The sequence below is a fragment of the Salvia splendens genome, chromosome 3 (genome assembly GCF_004379255.2).
Source record: "Salvia splendens isolate huo1 chromosome 3, SspV2, whole genome shotgun sequence".
Lineage (NCBI taxonomy): Eukaryota > Viridiplantae > Streptophyta > Magnoliopsida > Lamiales > Lamiaceae > Salvia > Salvia splendens.
The window spans coordinates 29944663-29964169 of record NC_056034.1 but is presented as its reverse complement, the minus strand read 5'-3'; the positions used below and the strand labels follow the sequence as shown (position 1 = coordinate 29964169).

The following is a 19507-nucleotide window of genomic DNA, read 5'->3' as shown; positions in this document are numbered from 1 at the left end:
ACGATCTTGATAGGGAATATTCGCTCATGCTGAGAATGAGCGACTCACTGATTGCTACGTCCCTTTCTTCTAGAATGACGACGCTTTTGAGTAACAGATTCCGGACTCAGCTCTGTCCTTGCGTCTCATAAGCTAGCACGTGTTCCCTTCTAGAACGTCGTCCTTGATAATAGAATGGTGCGCCTTATCCAACTCATTTCCTCACGTGTTCTTCTTCTAGAAGCCAGCGGTCCCCGCCTAACTGCTTGATCACTCCCCCTTGATCAACTCCCCCGATTCTTGGCCTTTTATCGCCTTTTGTACTTGCTTGATAAGTTCGGCCTTGTTGTCTTGGTCAAGTGACATTTCTGCACATTTAACACTTGTTTTGCGTGATAAACCGATCAAGTAGCATACATTTTACCCTTAAACCGATGCATGAAATGAGCCTTATCAAACTGCTCACACTTAAAACATACCTGTCCTCAAGTATAAAGAAAAAGAAAAGAAAAAAATAAGGCAAATTTGAGGCACGGTTTACTTATTTCACAAGTAAAAGAAAAAACGAAAAGAGAAACAAGACCTTAAGATAAAAACACGTATTCACATGCATGCATTAGACCGGATAATTTTCTAACAATCATACCCGAGGTCGAGGTTAATCCATTTGCCAGTAGCTTGTGTTCCTTCTCTTTCGCTTTTGCTTGATCAAGGTGTCAGCTTGTCAAGATTGCTCAATTTAAAAACCACTGTTGGATTCACTCAGTCACACATTTCTCACCAGAGATGTTAGGACTGTTCACTCGGTGTTGCCATAAATTTAATACTTTGAATCGGACTGCACAAGATAGTTCCTTAAGGTCTTTGTTTTGGGTTGTAACGGGGCTCAAGGGTAGTAACGTATTAGGGTAGGATCCTAGGGGTTCTAAGTTCAAAAATAAAATAAAATAAATGAAAAATCACATGAGTCAAAAAGCCAAAGATTTGACTAAACTTGCTGGACCAGATTTGGGATATTTATTTCTTCCTCTTCTTAATGCTCCTTCTCGGTCAAATTTCGACCTTTAGCCTTATAACTTTCGGCTTTTTTTTTCTTTTGATTTTCTGGGTCAGGTTACAACTATTTCCTGCCCCTTTCTTTTTCTCAAACCTTTTCTTGATTCCTAATTTTTTATATGATCAACCCGATTGTCTAACTTGATCAACCCGGCTACCCTTTATTTTGAACATTTTATCGCCATCCCCTTTTGTTAAATTTAATTTTTTGACCCTTTTTCTCACGTGATGTAAAACGTAAAATTTGGTTTTAAGGCTTCAAAGAATGGGTAAAAGTGTATGGGCCCAACGTGGTTAACTAAGGGGTGCCTTGATTAATGAGGCGGGTTTGTGGAACGAAGGAAAAGAAACGGCTCAAGTGGTTAAGTCCTAATACCTTTAGTCCTTACTACTTGTGCAATTTTCATCTTAATACTAAAAGCCAGCCTCTCGTAAAAATATCTTTTGTAAAAATAGTAGAAATTGTTCTACTTTTGGCTTATAACTCACATATAGAGAGGCTTCACAGTTGGTTTAGAAATTGAGCCTTTCCATCATACTTGCGTCGTTCAAATTAATCAAGTTTTAGCAATCATGTTCTTACATGCGAGCATACTGAATCCTTTTTCTAATTCTTCCAAAAGGTAATCAAGTCTTCCCTTTATCCAATTTCATGCATATTGCATAATTTATTACTAACTGGAATTTGTTATTTTTGAAAAATTCTAGCATGTATGATTCTACTGTAACTAACCCGTCCCCCCTCCCCACTGCATATGAACTCGTCCTCGAGGGACTGTATGCAGTGGAAAAAGGGTTAGGCACAGGCAACGACACAACAAACAAGGGAAACTTCTCACACTTAGACCAGACACTGGCTAAGTGTGAGACAGTGCCAGCGATCAAAACATGCTAACAAATATATAACAACAACACAAGACAATAAAGCAGGCAACAACAATAAGAGCAAAAACGAGCATGCATGCTTCTCACACTTAGACCCAAAACAGGTCTAAGTGTGAAACAAGTATCTACAAACCAACAAGAAAATTAAATTGTTTGAAGCAAAATGAATGAGATTTGGAGGGGGGGTTGTACTTAGGGTTTCCCGTGAGGCTGACTTGGGAATGCTGAAAGTGGCCTGGAGGATGTTTGGCGCCGAGGTGGAGGAGAGCTTTCAGAGGGAGGTGGTGGTTGCATAGTGAGGGTCAGCTGGCGAATAGCCTGCAGAATCCTGGATTGAGCGACCAGTTGGGCGTCTGAATTTGCCACTAGCTGCGTCAGCATTTGCTCTATGGGGAGCCTCCACTCATTGTTAGCGCGTGCAGCCTCCTCTGGCTCTGGTATAGTTGTTAGCTTCAACCTCTGCCTTGGCTGCCTGTCGGGACTCGCCGGCCGATCCGTCGTCGTCCTCCTTTTATTGCGTCTGGCCTCCTCCAGCTCTGTCTGCTTTTCCTTCCGAACCTTCGAGATAAAGCAGAGTCTCTCGTCGCGCAGCCTTTCAAGTACCTGAATTCTTACAAAGAAATCAGTGTTAAACAGTTCTGGTTTTGAGCAGCGACTGGGAAGCTCCGCACCCTCCTGGAATTCCAGGGTCCAATTTCGCCTTAGGTAGGCTCCGAGAAGGTAGCAAACGTTGAGGTGACGGGCAGGGCGATTTGCAATCTGACTGATCGAGTAAGCAATCCAGTAGCCCAGATGCACCCTCATTTGTTCCTTCATGCACCACATAAAATAGAGCTCGGCCAGAGTGATGATTGACAATGTGTTGTGGTGGCCAAGGAGATTGCATGCTAGGTAGGCTTGAGCAAGACGGAGGGACGGATCAGCAATATGGTCCCCTCTGGACTCAGAAGCTTTAAACTCGGGGGCACGTCCGTTGCATAAAGCCTGTCAGACTGCCTATTGATCAAAGTCGTACCTCCTCTGAGGAAGGCCGATGTCGTGCCCGAACCATTCTCCACTAGCGACCCGGGCTTCTGTATGCAGCCCCATTCGCACAGAGAACTCGTTCAGTGTCATCTTCTGTTTGCGCCCGAACACCCGGAAGGAAATGCTCTTGGCCTCCAAGTTCGTACTTCCGGTAAACCGAAAGGATATGAAGAACTCTTTCGCCAGATCTGCGGGCACGAAGGTATCCTCGATCTCCAGCAGCCATTCAAAACCAATCCCAGTAATATGCTGGGTAAATTTTTCCTCAACCCGGATCGTCTCCAGGGATGGCTGGTGAAGTTTCTTGCCTGCCTTTAGCTTCATTGTGTCTGTCACCCTCTGTTGGACCTCCTCATTCCACTTGGGGTTTTCAAATACCAGCATCTGCCGGAGGAGGTCCGTGGTCAACACCACAGTCTGTTTGGTATATTCAGCAGCGGAGGGTGATGCCGGCCTTCCCTATTGCCTGCGGGATGTCCGGGCCCACCGGAGTTCCCTATCCTCAATGTCACTGCCCCCATCTCCTTCTCTTGAAGGGGCAGGTTGATCAGCAATAACAATGCCCCGAGTGGCGGGGCGCATCTTCTTCAAGGGAGGATGAACAGTCCCCTTCCCTTTCATTTTCTTCCAGCTGTCCTCAACAACCTTCTTTTTTCTCTCGGCCTCTCCGACCTCCTAGTTTATCGCCCTAGCGGCTCCTAGGTTCTTTGGCTCATCTGGCGTACTCGACAGTTGCCGTGCTATACGGCGTCTTTCCTCTTGCCCTTCTTCTGCCCTTTGCATGCTGGTCATTCTGGCCTCCACCTCCTCCACCAGCTTATTGACGCCCCCTTTGCGTGCCCGACGGTGCAGCAACTCCTCTTCCTCCTCTGGAACCGATTCATCCTCTGCCTGAGGAATGATGTTCCATTCTGCTCCCATTCGGTGTAATATTTCTCTGGGAGGAGGCAGAAGGTCCTTCGTAGAATCGTCATCAATGTTTACAACCTCAATGGGTTGTGTCGGCCCTCGGAGGGCAGGGGAGTTGGATCCTCCGCCACTAGGTGGTGTCGGAGTACTGGGAGCAGCCGTGCCTTCTGCATGTGGCGGCTGCACAGACGGTGCTCTTTCGGCCGGGGCGGCGGCGAATTGTACCTCTTTCCCATCTTCAGAATCGTCCCCACCATATGGCACCAAGGGAACGGAGGTTATAGGTTCAGGGATACGAAGGGGGGCTTGTGTTTTGGAAGATTGAGGGTTTGGTGTTGTGGAGGTTGTGGCTCGGCCCCTTAACAAGGAAATTCCCAGTCGTGCCTTCAGGGTTGCATAAGCAATGGCGGGATCCAAATCGGAGGGCAGACTCCGGAGGATTTTGGTCAAGCGCCGTTGAGCCTCTTCGTCTACCTTGGGTAGTGAAGCGTTAGTTGGTGTAGGTGGGCTAGGGTTTTCTATTTGGGCTTGAGATGAGGCCTGTTGGTTATCACTATCGGCACGAGTACTGGAAGATGAAGATTAAGTTGGGAGCTGTTAAAGCAACATATTTACAGGTAATGTGGGTAGATCGTGTTGGAGGAGGTGATGTTTTTGGAAGAAGGGTTTTGAACTTGGGAGGATTTTTTATGAGAGTAAAAAGAAGGAATCGTAGATGGCTCGGGTAAAAGTGGTCTGCAGATCCGAAATCTGCCTTTATAATAATATCGCGACTGTTGGGATTCTGTACCGTTGAGATCCTTGCGGTTCTTCGCGTACAGACGCGCCTTTTCAGAGTGCCAGCTGGCTTAGCTTCTTTGATACGTTTCGTCCCTCTCTCCAAGGTATCCTTCCACTGTGAAGGTTGGCGCTTCCTGACACCTTTCAGTGACTGCGCACGTCCTTTCATCACCTGCCCTGCTCAACTCAATCACTGTACCATCAATTAAATTCAAATTGTTCTGACCAAGTGGAGAATTAGTTTTTAAAAACAATTGGCTCCACTTGATCAGTTTCCTTCCTTTCTTCCGACTTTTAATTAACTAATAAAATACTAAAGACTATTTACACAAACTACTAAGGACTTGACTGGGTTCCCCTAGGATGTCACTTGATCAGTTTAATAGATAAGTACTTTGTCGCTTGATCAACCAGACAACCCATGAGTACCCGATCATCCCTGTTACCTGATCACTGGAGAGAGTCAGGCATGAGTAGTGGAATGTCGTCCATCACAAGTGCCTCCATTCCTTCTCTGTATGGCTTTACCCTATGACCATTCACCATGAAGGAAGGCGAATCTGGATTGCTTCCTTGGAGTTCGATTGCTGCTTTTTTTCGGAGGGCGATAATGGTATAAGGACCTATCCACCTTGATTTGAGCTTTCCTGGCATCAATTTCAGTCTGGACTGGAACAGCAGTACCCTCTGGCCCACCTTGAGTTCCTTCTTGCGAAGGTTCTTGTCGTGCCACATTTTGGTCTTTTATTTGTACCACATGGCAGAGCCATAGGCATCCAGACGGAGCTCTTCAAGCTCTTGTAGCTGCATTCTCCTTTCTGCAGTTCCAGCCTCGGTGTTTATGTTCATTTCTTTGACTGCCCAGTAGGCTTGATGTTCCACCCCTACAGGAAAATGACACATTTTCCCAAATACCAATCGGTACGGGGACATTCCGATAGGCGTTTTGAACGCTGTCCTGTAAGCCCAGAGTGCGTCCTCGAGTCGGCGGCTCCAGTCTTTCCTGGTGGGATTGACTGTCTTTTCTAGAATTGCCTTGATTTCTCTATTCGAAACCTCAGCCTGTCCATTGGACTGTGGGGGGTAAGGTGTGGATAGGCGGTGGTGGACTCCATACTTTCGTATCAAGGCTTCGATAGTTCTGTTAACGAAATGAGTTCCTTGGTAAGAGATAATAGCCCGTGGCACCCCGTATCGGGTAAATATGTTTGATTTCAAGAACTTCGCCACTTCTCTGGATTCACACGTCCTAGTTTCCTTTGCCTCAATCCATTTGGACACAGAGTCCACTGCCACCAGTATGTATAGATTTCCTTCAGACGCAGGAAAGGGTCCCATGAAGTCCATTCCCCATACATCAAATATTTCGCAGACAATAATGGGGATCTGAGGCATCTCATCTCTTGTAGATATCCCTCCAGTAAGCTGGCATCGAGGGCACCTTTTGCAGAATTCGTAAGCATCTTTATGGATGGAGGCCAGTAAAACCCACTATCAAGTACTTTCCTTGCTGTCTTCTTTGGTCCAAAGTGGCCACCGCAAGCTAGTGCGTGGCAGAGGATCATTACATCTTCCTGCTCCCATTCGGGTATATAGCGTCGGATTACTTGATCTGCCGCCATTTTCCATAGGTAAGGATCATCCCAATAGAAGTACCAGGAATCGCTCTTAAGCTTCAACTTTTTTGCCCTTGTAATTTAATCACCCCCGGGTAGCTCTCATGTTACCAAGTAGTTGGCCATGTCAGCAAACCATGGCTCTTTCTGCGTGTGTTGTTCTTTGCTCCCTTGCTCAGCATGATCAATCTCTTCTACTTGGTTAACCCACTGACATTCAGACGTTGTCTTGACCAGATATAGGTGTTCCTCAGGGAAGGCATCTGAGATGGCTTCACCGTTATCGTCTTGCAAAATTCGGCTTAGGTGATCAGCCATTGTTCTCGCATCCCTTTTTATCCACTGCTTCCCAATCAAACTCCTGTAAGAGGAGTACCCATCTGATCAATCGCGGCTTCGATTCCTTCTTTGTCAAGAGGTATTTGATGGTCGCATGGTCCGTATGCACTATCACTTTAGACCCTAGCAGGTAAGGTCTGAACTTCTCGAATGCGAAAACCACCGAGAGCATTTCCTTCTCGGTCACGTCATAACTCATTTGTGCCTGATTCAGAGTTTTGGAAGCGTAGAAAATGACGTAACTTTTTCCTTCAATCTTCTGCCGTAATACTGCCCCCACAGCATAGTCACTAGCATCGCACATCACCTCGAAGGGGTGATTCCAGTCGGGGGCACGTATTATTGGGGAGCTTATCAATCTATCCTTCAGAAATTGTGTCATGACCGCCCATACTAGGGTTACCACAAACGCGGCGATCGTGACCAACATGCATGGACAACGTCTTTAAAAAGAAACTTAATTAACTTAAAGGCAGAAAAAAAACATTTTTGTTTTAAAAAAAAAGTTTAAGGTTAAAATTATACTATTAACTAGAAATGACTGATGATAAAAACTTTTAAAAGAAGCAGCGGAGAAAAATAAACTTTAAGAAACCCAAATAACTTCTAAAGTAAAACATTTAATTAAATTCACGGAAAACACCATTTTCAAAGACAGCGTAATTACTTGGTTAAAACCTAACACAATACGGAAATGATTTATGTCTTGAGACATAGTTAATAATATAGCAACCGAAAAAGGTTTAAAGAGAGAGTCAAGGATCACGCCTATGTATGAAGACACAACGCATCCTAAGGCTAGCTCAACATCCTCCGCAACATCCTGCTCAACCTGCACATAAGAAAAAATAATATGCAGGGCTGAATACTTGTTGTACTCAATGGGCTCATGCCGAAAACATTTTTAATATAATTATGTCATCCATACCAGTGATCTCGAGTTTTAGATAGCAAGAAAATATCACGAGAACACAAAACATTTCAAGTCTGGCCAGACAATTTATCTCCCCACTTTTCACATCAATCCATCAATCACAATCATCATATCGCAGTGCGACGAAAGTGTGGCCACACTATTCGCCCACGAGACCGGCCGACTAGCAAGGACGGCTCACGATCCCACCAGTGTACACAGCCTGATAGGGTTTACGGCCCTACTTAGACCCGAATTCGTTTCACAACACAGCCCTATAGCCTAACGGAGCAAGCTCAGACGAACTAGGCATCAGGCAACCATCTCACAAACAAAAACATGGCATGACATAATAATTAAACCACCCTTATAACGCCACATAATATTTTCGGAAAATAAAGAGGTTTGAAAAGAAAGCCCACCTCGTTCGCTTAACAATTCACAACCCAACTTATGGCAACTCTCGTTCCCCGAGTTCACGAATACACAATCACCCTTGTAAATGACAACACAAGTCAGCCTTCCACCAAAAACACATTACTATACATGTCCTATCGTTTCTCTCTCATCGTTTTTCTCAATTACCCAACCCCAACATACGTCACAAAGATGGAAAGACACACCGTAATATATTTCAACTTATCCCACGTGATCACATCATTAAACATGTTCCTTGGACATACATGCATCATATAATACTTTTAAACTTGAAAATAAGAGTTATTTTAACAAGGCAGAAAAACTGGCAGAACTGTGCGACCGTTTTGTAAAAATCGCTATAAATTCACCCGACCTCACATGAAGCTAAATTTTGGTCACAACAAAGAAGACACATTAAAGTTCATCCATACAAACTTTCACACTGAGATTACGTCATTTAGTCAGCCATATCAAATACTAAACTCTCTGGTCGGAACATAAAATTTCTGACAGCACTGCGCAGCTCATTTGAAAAATTCACCATAAATTTATCCAATGCCCAAAAAGGCTGCCAAAATTTACACGACTCAGAAGACCCTTCATATTTTCATATAGTTCAAGAATCACATCAGTCAGAGGTCATTTGGTCGGTCAAATAGAAAACGAAACATTCTTGGCGAGAACACCAGTTTCTGGCAGAATTGCGCAGTCCACTTCAAAAATTTATTAAAATTTCATTTTTGGACAAAAAGGGCTGAAATTCACACGAGACACAGAAAACACCTTGGAGTTTACTCAGTAAAAATTTCATATCAAAATTCGATCGTTTGATTGGTCAATTACAGATCAGAAGCTACTGGTCGTACGCCACAGATTTCAGGTTCATAGTTTCGAAAATAGGGTTTTCCTCTTCCATCGAACAAACACCAATTTTTCATGCTTGAAACACACAAAGTCATGCTTAAAAGTTTCTCATAAACATGTTTGCACATAACTATCAAAGTTCTTATGAAATTACACTTTCCCACCGTTAAATTTTGCGATCTATCAATCCTACACCCACTACATGCATGTAGGACTCAAGAACATGGTTCAAACGAAAAGATGAGGGAAAGTGAAGCAATTATACCTTCTTTGACGAAAACGGATCGGTAGGGACAAGAGACGATGCGATTCGTCGGAGACTCTTGGAAAATAGGCTTCAACGGATGCAAGAACAAGAATTTGATGGGGGATCTTTGGAGAGATTGTAGAGAGGGAGGGGAGGGGCGTGTGAGAGTGAGGGAGAGAGAGGGAGGAACGATTTTTGTGAGGGAGAAATGGGGGCTAGGGTTTGTTTAGGTGGTATTTGAAGTCTAGGGTTATGTTTAATATTTAATTAATTAAGTAATTGTGGGGAAAATACAATTAAATAAATCCCACAATTAAAAGAATAAAAGTGAGGAGGGAGGAATTTCGAAAATTCCATGTAGCACACAACAAGGAATTTATTTGGTATTTACTTGGAGAATATATTCATAACTTAGGAAATAAAAATAATGAATACAAGGAAACAAATAAATTAAATCTCCAAGTAGGAAAATAAGGTGGGGCTGAAAATAGCTAGAGGAAAGCACAAGGAAATTATTTAAATCCTCAGTTAAATAGAATAAGATTTGAATTTGGTAATTTCTTTATGGGAAAAGACTCCCATATAATAGGTAACAATTAAATAAATTTCCGCAAGGAAAACTAGGAGCATGGGGCGTGTGATATGGGTAAGAATTAAAAGGAAAAATATGACATGATTTAATTGGATTCAATTCAAAGGAAGGGAGTCAACAAAGCACCTAATTAAATCAGAGAAATTAATTCATCGTCCCATTTTAAATAGGAGATTTTCGAAATCCCAAATAATTTATTAAATTCAAGAAATGAAATACTATCTCAATAATTAGGAAGGGCTGAAAATTTTAATGAATTGACTCGAAAAAGAATAAATGCATGATCCTATTAATTTTTTTCCTCAATGGAAAAAATATAAAAACTCAAGCTCATCATTCCACATCAACCACGACAATTTATTTCACGTAAAGCACTTAATCACATAGAACAAAAGTCTCATATTCGAAAATTTCAAAAACATAAATAAAAGAGTCACAAAAGTTTGGGATGTTACATCCTTCCCCTCTAAACAGAAATTTCGTCCCGAAATTTGATCGTCTCACATAAACAACTCGGGAAACTTTTCTTTCATTTTATCTTCTAACTCCCACGTAGCTTCCTCGGGACCATGGTGCTTCCACAACACCTTCACGGACGCTATCGACTTGTTTCGTAACTCTTGTACCTTCCGATCTAAGATTACTTCGGGCCTTTCCTCGTAGCTCATGTCGTGGGTTAGGATCACTTCCTCCTGATGAATCGCATGCTTGGGGTCGAACACGTACATGCGCAACTGCGACACATGGAACACGTTGTGCACGTTCCCAAAGCTGGGAGGTAAAGCCAATCGATACGCTACAGGACCTACTTCATCGATAATCTCGTACGGTCCTACAAAACGCGGTTTCAGTTTGCCTTTCACACCAAACCTCACCACTCCTCTCGTCGGGGATACCTTCAAGAACACCTTGTCACCAATGCCGAATTTGATTTCTGTTCGACGCACGTCAGCATACGACTTCTGCCTATCTTGAGCTTCCTTGATCCTTGTGCGGATTTGATGCATAATTTCGGTCATCTCCTTTATAGCGTCGGGGCCTAGCATCTCTCTCCGACTTCATCCCAATAAAGTAGGGATTGACACTTCCTGCCATACAAGGCTTCATACGGGGCCATATCGATCGTCGCTTGGTAGCTGTTGTTGTAGGCGAATTCAACCAATGGTAGAACAGTTTCCCAACTTTCCCCTCGATCTAAGACAACAGCTCGAAGTATATCCTCAAGCGTTTGAATCGTCCTCTCTGACTGCCCATCCGATTGCGGATGATAAGCAGTGCTGAAGTTAAGTTGCGTGCCCAATTCTCGTTGCAAACTCATCCAAAACTTTGATGTGAACTTCGTATCGCGGTCGGACACAATGGTCTTTGGCACCCCATGCAAACGCACAATCTCATTCACGTAGAGTTTTGCTAATTTGTCCGCGCCATAAGTAATTCGAATTGGTAAAAAGTGCGCGCTTTTCGTCAGTCGATCGATGATCACCCAAATTGCAGTGTTGCCCTTCTGTGACTTCGGCAAACCCGTCACGAAATCCATAGCTAGATGCTCCCACTTCCATTCGGGATTTCAAGTGGTTGCAATTTCCCATATGGTCGTTGGTGTAAGGCCTTCACTTGTTGGCATGCTAGACATCGCTCTACATACGACGCCACGTCTCCTTTCATTCCATTTCACCAAAAGCGTTGCTTCAAATCTCGATACATCTTCGTGCTTCCGGGGTGAGCAGTGTAAGGCGTGTCGTGCGCTTCACTCAAAATCTCATCTTTTAGCGTCTCATCGCTCGGCACACACAATCGTCCATCGTACGTCAAAGCATTATCCGCCTCCTCACGGTAATGATCAAGCTTCTCAGCTCTCACCTTCACACGTAACTCTTCCAACTTCTCATCACGTCGCTGGGCTTCTATGAGCCTGGTTCTCAAATCTGGCTCAATCACTAGTGTCGCCAATCTTGCTTCTACTGTCTCGGGCGCTTTCACTATCTCCAACCCCATCTTGTCGAACTCGTGAATCAACGCTTCCTCTTGCGTTAGGAAGTAAGCTAATTGCGGTTGGTTCTTCCTACTCAAAGCATCGGCTACCACGTTTGCCTTGCCCTGGTGGTAGTTAATGCCACAGTCGTAATCCTTCACGATCTCTAACCAGCGTCGTTGTCGCATGTTTAGCTCCTTCTGTTCGAAGAAATACTTGAGACTCTTGTGATCCGTATAGATTTCGCATCTCACTCCATAGAGATGGTGTCTCCAAATTTTCAATGCATGCACCACTGCTGCTAACTCCAAATCATGAGTCGGAAAATTCAATTCATTCGGTCTCAATTGTCGGGAAGCATATGCTATTACCTTCCCATCTTGCATTAACACACATCCCAGTCCCACTTTTGACGCGTTCGTATAGATGGCGAAGTCCTTATCGGGTTATGGTACCGCTAGGACTGGTGTTGTAGTCAATTTCTCTTTCAATAGTTGGAAACTCGCCTCGCACTCTGGCGTCCAAACCACCTTGATTCCTTTCTTTAGTAGTTGCGTAATTGGTCTCGCGATCTTAGAGAATCCCTCAATGAATCGTCGATAATATCCCGCCAATCCCAAGAAACTGCGGATTTCACTTGGCATTTTCGGCGATTTCCATTTCTGCACGGCCTCGACCTTTGCTGGGTCTACTTGAATTCCATTTGCCGTCACAACATGACCAAGAAAGTTCACTCGAGTCAACCAGAACTCACACTTACTCAACTTGGCATAAAGCTTCTCCTTTCGCAACGTTTCCAACACTGTTTGTAGATACTATCTATGTTCTTCCTCGTTCTTCGAGTATACCAACACGTCGTCGATGAAGACTAACACAAACTTGTCAAGATACTCGTGGAAAACTCGGTTCATTAAGTCCATGAAAACGGTTGGGGCGTTGGTCAGCCTAAATGGCATCACGACGAATTCATAGTGGCCATAACGAGTGCGAAAAGCAGTCTTGGGCACATCCTCTCGTCGGACCTTTAGTTGATGATACCCTGATCTCAAATCCATTTTCGAGAATACGCCCGCTCCTCGAAGTTGGTCAAAAAAATCATCAATCCTTGGCAGTGGGTACTTATTCTTCAAGGTCATCTTGTTTAGTTCACGATAGTCGATACACATCCTCATTGTTCCATTCTTCTTCTTAACGAACAAAATCGGCCCTCCCCACGGTGACACACTGGGTCGAATAAAACCCAAGTCTAACAGTTCTTACAATTGTACCTTCAACTCGGCCAACTCCTTAGGGGCCATTCGATATGGCGCCTTTGATACTAGCGCTGACCCTGGTTCTAAGTCAATGGTGAACTCCACTTGTCTGTCGGGCGGCGGTCTTGGCAATGCTTCGGGAAACACATCGAGAAAATCTCGCACCACTCCCACGTCTTCCACTTTCAACTCCTTCCTTTCCTCTCCATTTAAGTACACAAGATACGCCGGACGCCCTTTTCTTATCATCGTAGTTGCTTGCAAAGCGGAGATTATGGAGGTTCGTCGATTCGTGGAGATCCCATTCAAGATAGTCGGCTTTTCGCCCGGGGCTTGAAAAGAAATCTGTCTCTCTTTACAGAGAATTGTTGCGTGGTTCTCGGTAAGCCAATCCATTCCCAAGATTATGTCTACATTCTCCAAAAGCATAACGTGCAAGAGTTGGGCCACTACTCCGAATTCTCCTAACACAAACTCTAGGTTCGAGCAAGTTCTCACAATATCAATCAATCCTCCAACCGGTGAAGACACATTCAATTTCGGTTCAAGCTTAGCAGTAACGAGTTCTAAGGCATTCACACATGACATTGAAAAAAAGAATGCGAAGTACCCGTATCAAACAACACGATAATAGGAAGTTGTTGGAGCTTTCCCATACCTGCCAAATTCTCCTTGCCCTTGATGGCTTGGGGTTCCTGCCCTTGATTTTCCCTTAGCGCATATGCCCTCGCTTGTTGTGGGGACACTTGTCGGATTGGTTGTGGCTGTTGGGGTAGCCTCTGTCCTTGCCCATTCTTCGCTCTACCCTTGTTGTTATTTGGGCACTCTCGAGACATGTGCCCATTTCCACCGCAGGCATAGCACCGAATGCCTCCAATTCTGCATTCCCCAACATGATACTTGGAACACCGATTACAGTAGGGTGTTCTCTGTGGGTTTCCCCTCTGATGTGGCACAACTTGGCGCCCATGGTTCTGCGGTTGCCGAAAAGTTGAAAAACGCCGCTTGTTGTCAAAAGGAGCTCGGTTTCCATCCCACTTCCTCTTGTCTCTAAAGTTCGATGGGGGTGCGGACGGTGTAGTATTTGTTGTCCTCTCATTCTTGGGCAGCGCTTCTTCCACGTCTAGAGCGCAGCCCAACACCTCAGAATAAAGAATTCCCATGCGACTGGCCACAGCTACCCTTATCTCGGGTCTAAGGCCGGAACGAAACTTCGCAGCCATCTTCTCGTCTGTGTCTACCAATTCTGGCGCATAACGGGTCATCTCACATAGGGCGCGGTCGTACTCCGTGACCGTCATGTTTCCTTGTTTTAAGGTGTGGAACTCCACTACTTTCGATCGCCGATAACTCATGGGAACATATTTGTTGTACACTTCTTCCTTAAATTCTTCCCAAGTAAGCGCCTCAGCGGGTCCTATCACTTGATAAGTCACGCACGCCAGGCGTTCCCCTATCCGTGCATCCCATAAAGTCAAAGATACGCTCAAGGTCGCGTACCCATGCCTCCGCCTTTGGGGGCTCTCCCAACCCATCAAACTTGGGCGGGTTCTCTTTCGAAAGGCCTTGATGTACTCCCTTTCGTTTGGTTGGGATAGGGGTGGTGGTGGAGGCGGGGGTGGATTCCCGACACTTTCCTCTGTCTGTTCCCCCACATTGTTCTCCACTCTTGGACCACGTCTACGTCTTGGTGGCATGGTGATCTAAAACACAGGTTAGCACCGTTGTGAATATTCATTGTTATTAAAACACCACTGCTTTCATGCACGCGTACGATACGATAAAACACAAGCACATAAAGTTATGCGAAAAGTGAAACTTCCATAGATAAAGTGGAAAGGAAAAACGTAGTACTCGTTTGGAAACAAAAAGGTACTACTGCCATCGTCATAACAACTTTAGAAAACAAAACGGCATCTAACTATCCTTCGTTATACTCTTCCTCTTCCGGGTCCTCTTCCTCTTCCGGGTCTTCTCCTTCCTATGGGTCCTCTTCTACGTGATACTTGTCAACCATGCGGAGGGCTTCTTCGATATCCATGCTATCGTCCACATAATCATCCTCAAAACCCGAAACCATTCCTTCTTGTGGTACTGCTTCTCTTTCTTCCGTGGGTTTAACCTCGATCACGTCTTTGTCTTCCCATACTGTTTCATCTTTCCCTTCTTCTGTCAACAGTGGTCGCTCGGAACGTGAGTCAATCAAAGCACACGTTAGGGCCTTCAGGAAACCTTTCATGTCGCCGGCCATCATCTGGTTTCTTGGTTCGTACCATGTGAATCGACTGGCTGTTGCTTCCATCCAAGATTCCCAATTTTCGGGCATCAACTCGATTAGTCTTCTTATGCCACCATAGGCCGATACATGGTACCCGCAGACATCTCACCATAGGGTTTCAAAACGGGCGACAACCTCTCTCAAGGATTTTCCTTCTACTCTCTCAAAGTGATCGTAATCGTATATTGCTTGTCGCATTCTGGCACTATATTGACTGCTCTTAAGCGCGGTTCGTTTAGTTCGTGCCATCTACGCGAAAACGAAAGTTTCTTTTTCAAACGCATTTTATAACATTGTTTGTTTACGATAGTCCCTATGTTTGTCACGTAGTTTGATGTTTAATATTATTTTACGGCTTCATATCTTTTCATGCTAACGTCGTGTTATTCTCGCACATGATACACATCCAAAAACATTACTAGTTCATGCTCATCCAAAATTATACCATATCAATATCACTTTAGTATATACAACACAAGTCTTTAATTATCATGTCAGTCATTCCTGTATTCCACGAAATCATGCTATTACAGCATCATATTTACGAACTTAATATATGCTTAAGCTATCAAAGCAAACATGCCCACATAGTCATCCCATTACAACTCATCCTCATGCATATCGTTCATTCACATGTATAACCTTGTCAATCGTCATATCATATCATCATCGATTTCATGCATCTATCTCACATGCCTTCAACAAATAAAACATACCTCACTTTCATTGGTTGAGCGTGATGTTGTGGATGTTGAGCCTTCATGACACTTCTAGTCAATAAGGATTCACTAATCTAGACTTAAGACAAAAGAAGACTCTCTGACCAGAGCGAACACTAAGCTCTTATACCACTCTGTCACGACCGCCCATACTAGGGTTACCACAAACGCGGTGATCTTGACCAACATGCATGGACAATGTCTTTAAAAAGAAACTTAATTAACTTAAAGGCAAAAAAAAAACATTTTTGTTTTAAAAAAAAAGTTTAAGGTTAAAATTGTACTATTAATTAGAAATGACTCATGATAAAAACTTTTAAAAGAAGCTGCGGAGAAAAATAAACTTTAATAAACCCAAATAACTTCTAAAGTAAAACATTTAATTAAATTCACGGAAAACACCATTTTCAAAGGCAGCGTAATTACTTGGTTAAAACCTAACACAACCATACATGTTCAAAACACAATACGGAAACGATTTAAGTCTTGAGACATAGTTAATAATATAGTAGCGGAAAAAGGTTTAAGGAGAGAGTCAAGGATCACGCCTATGTATGAAGACACAACGTATCCTAAGGCTAGCTCAACATCCTCCGCAACATCCTGCTCAACCTGCACATAAGAAAAAATAATATGCAGGGCAGAGTACTTGTTGTACTCAATGGGCTCATGCCGAAAACATTTTTAATATAGTTATGTCATCAATACAAGTGATCTCGAGTTTTAGATAGCAAGAAAATATCACGAGAACACAAAACATTTCAAGTCTGGCCAGACAATTTATCTCCCCACTTTTCACATCAATCCATCAATCACAATCATCATATCGCAGTGCGACGAAAGTGTGGCCACACTATTCGCCCACGAGACCGGACGACTAGCAAGGACGGCTCACGATCCCACCAGTGTACACAGCCTGATAGGGTTTACGGCCCTACTCAGACCCGAATTCGTTTCACAACACAACCCTATAGCCTAACGGAGCAAGCTCAGACGAACTAGGCATCAGACAACCATCTCACAAACAAAAACATGGCATGACATAATAATTAAACCACCCTTATAACGCCACATAATATTTTCGGAAAATAAAGAGGTTTGAAAAGAAAGCCCACCTTCGTTCGCTTAACAATTCACAACCCAACTTATGGCAACTCTCATTCCCCGAGTTCACGAATACACAATCACCCTTGTAAATGACAACACAAGTCAGTCTTCCACCAAAAACACATTACTATGCATGTCCTATCGTTTCTCTCTCATCGTTTTTCTCAATTACCCAACCCCAACATACGTCACAAAGATGGAAAGACACACCGTAATATATTTCAACTTATCTCACGTGATCACATCATTAAACATGTTCCTTGGACATACATGCATCATATAATACTTTTAAACTTGAAAATAAGAGTTATTTTAACTAGGCAGAAAACTGGCAGAACTGTGCGACCGTTTTGTAAAAATCACTATAAATTCACCCGACCTCATATGAAGCTAAATTTTGGTCACAACACAGAAGAAACATTCAAGTTCATCCATACAAATTTTCACACTGAAATCACGTCATTTAGTCAGCCATATCAAATACTAAACTCTCTGGTCGGAACATAAAATTTCTAACAGCACTGCGCAGCTCATTTAAAAAATTCACCATAAATTTATCCAATGCCCAAACAGGCTGCCAAATTTTACACGACTCAGAAGACACTTCAAATTTTCATATAGTTCAAGAATCACATCAGTCAGAGGTCATTTGGTCGGTCAAACAGAAAACGAAACATTCTTGGCGAGAACACCAGTTTCTGGCAGATTTGCGCAGTCCACTTCAAAAATTTATTAAAAATTCATTTTTCGACAAAAAGGGCTGAAATTCACACGAGACACAGAAAACACCTTGGAGTTTACTCAGTAAAATTTCATATCAAAATTCGATCGTTTGATTGGTCAATTACAGATCAGAAGCTACTGGTCGTACGCCACAGATTTCAGGTTCATAGTTTCGAAAATAGGGTTTTCCTCTTCCATCGAACAAACACCAATTTTTCATGCTTGAAACACACAAAGTCATGCTTAAAAGTTTCTCATAAACATGTTTGCACATAACTATCAAAGTTCTTATGAAATTACACTTTCCCACCGTTAAATTTTGCGATCTATCAATCCTACACCCACTACATGCATGTAGGACTCAAGAACATGGTTCAAACGAAAAGATGAGGGAAAGTGAAGCAATTATACCTTCTTTGACGAAAACGGATCGGTAGGGACAAGAGACGATGCGATTCGTCAGAGACTCTTGGAAAATAGGCTTCAACGGATGCAAGAACAAGAATTTGATGGGGGATCTTTGGAGAGATTGTAGAGAGGGAGGGGAGTGGCGTGTGAGAGTGAGGGAGAGAGAGGGAAGAACGATTTTTGTGAGGGAGAAATGGGGGCTAGGGTTTGTTTAGGTGGTATTTGAAGTCTAGGGTTATGTTTAATATTTAATTAATTAAGTAATTGTGGGGAAAATATAATTAAATAAATCCCACAATTAAAAGAATAAAATAGGCTTGTGGGGAGGGAGGAATTTCGAAAATTCCATGTAGCACACAACAAGGAATTTATTTTGTATTTATTTGGAGAATATATTCATAACTTTGGAAATAAAAATAATGAATACAAGGAAACAAATAAATTAAATCTCCAAGTAGGAAAATAAGATGGGGCCGAAAATAACTAGAGGAAAGCACAAGGAAATTATTTAAATCCTCAATTAAATAGAATAGGATTTGAATTTGGTAATTTCTTTATGGGAAAAGACTCCCATATAATAGGTAACAATTAAATAAATTCCACAAGAAAAAATAGGAGCATGGGGCGTGTGATATGGGTAAGAGTTAAAAGGAAAAATTCACATTCCCATTTAATTAGACATAGGAAATTAATATGGTATTTAATTGAATAAAAAGGGATTCCACAAAATAGGAAACAAATAAATTCTCCCCTACAAAATCATGAAGGGGGCCGAAAATTTGGCCTAAAAGGCCATGGAATTGTTTCAACTCTTTATTTAAGTTGGGAGAAGAAATAAAATATGACATGATTTAATTGGATTCAATTCAAAGGAAGGGAGTCAACAAAGCACCTAATTAAATCAAAGAAATTAATTCATCCTCCCATTTTAAATAGGAGATTTTCAAAACTCCCAAGATGAATAGGCTAGAGTTCGAATTTCATGTGATACAATTTAGGGATCAATTGGTTTGGATTTAATTTGGATAAGAAAAATCCCAAAACAATTTATTAAATCCAAGAAATGAAATACTATCTCAATAATTAGGAAGGGCCGAAAATTTCAATGAATTGACTCGAAAAAGAATAAATGCATGATCCTATTAATTTTTTTTTCCTCAATGGAAAAAATATAAAAACTCAAGCTCATCATTCCACATCAACCACGACAATTTATTTCACGTAAAGCACTTAATCACATAGAACAAAAGTCTCATATTTGAAAATTTCAAAAACATAAATAAAAGAGTCACAAAAGTTTGGGATGTTACAAATTGGAATGCGGTTTTGTAGACATCTGAGAAGTCAAACTCGACATCGTTCTGGAGAAGTCTCGTCAGAGGCTGGGCTATTTTCGCGAAATCTTTGATGAATCTTCTATA

At 42.7% G+C, this 19507-nt stretch overlaps 1 long non-coding RNA gene across 1 annotated transcript; it reads right to left on the bottom strand.

The window, feature by feature from the left end:
• Positions 1-7139: 7139 nt before the first annotated feature.
• LOC121796441 lies at positions 7140-18138 on the bottom strand. Its single transcript, XR_006049763.1, has 3 exons — positions 18090-18138; positions 16286-16460; positions 7140-7268 (listed from the first exon to the last, which is right to left on the bottom strand). It is a non-coding gene; the product is annotated as an uncharacterized LOC121796441 (long non-coding RNA).
• Positions 18139-19507: the final 1369 nt, after the last annotated feature.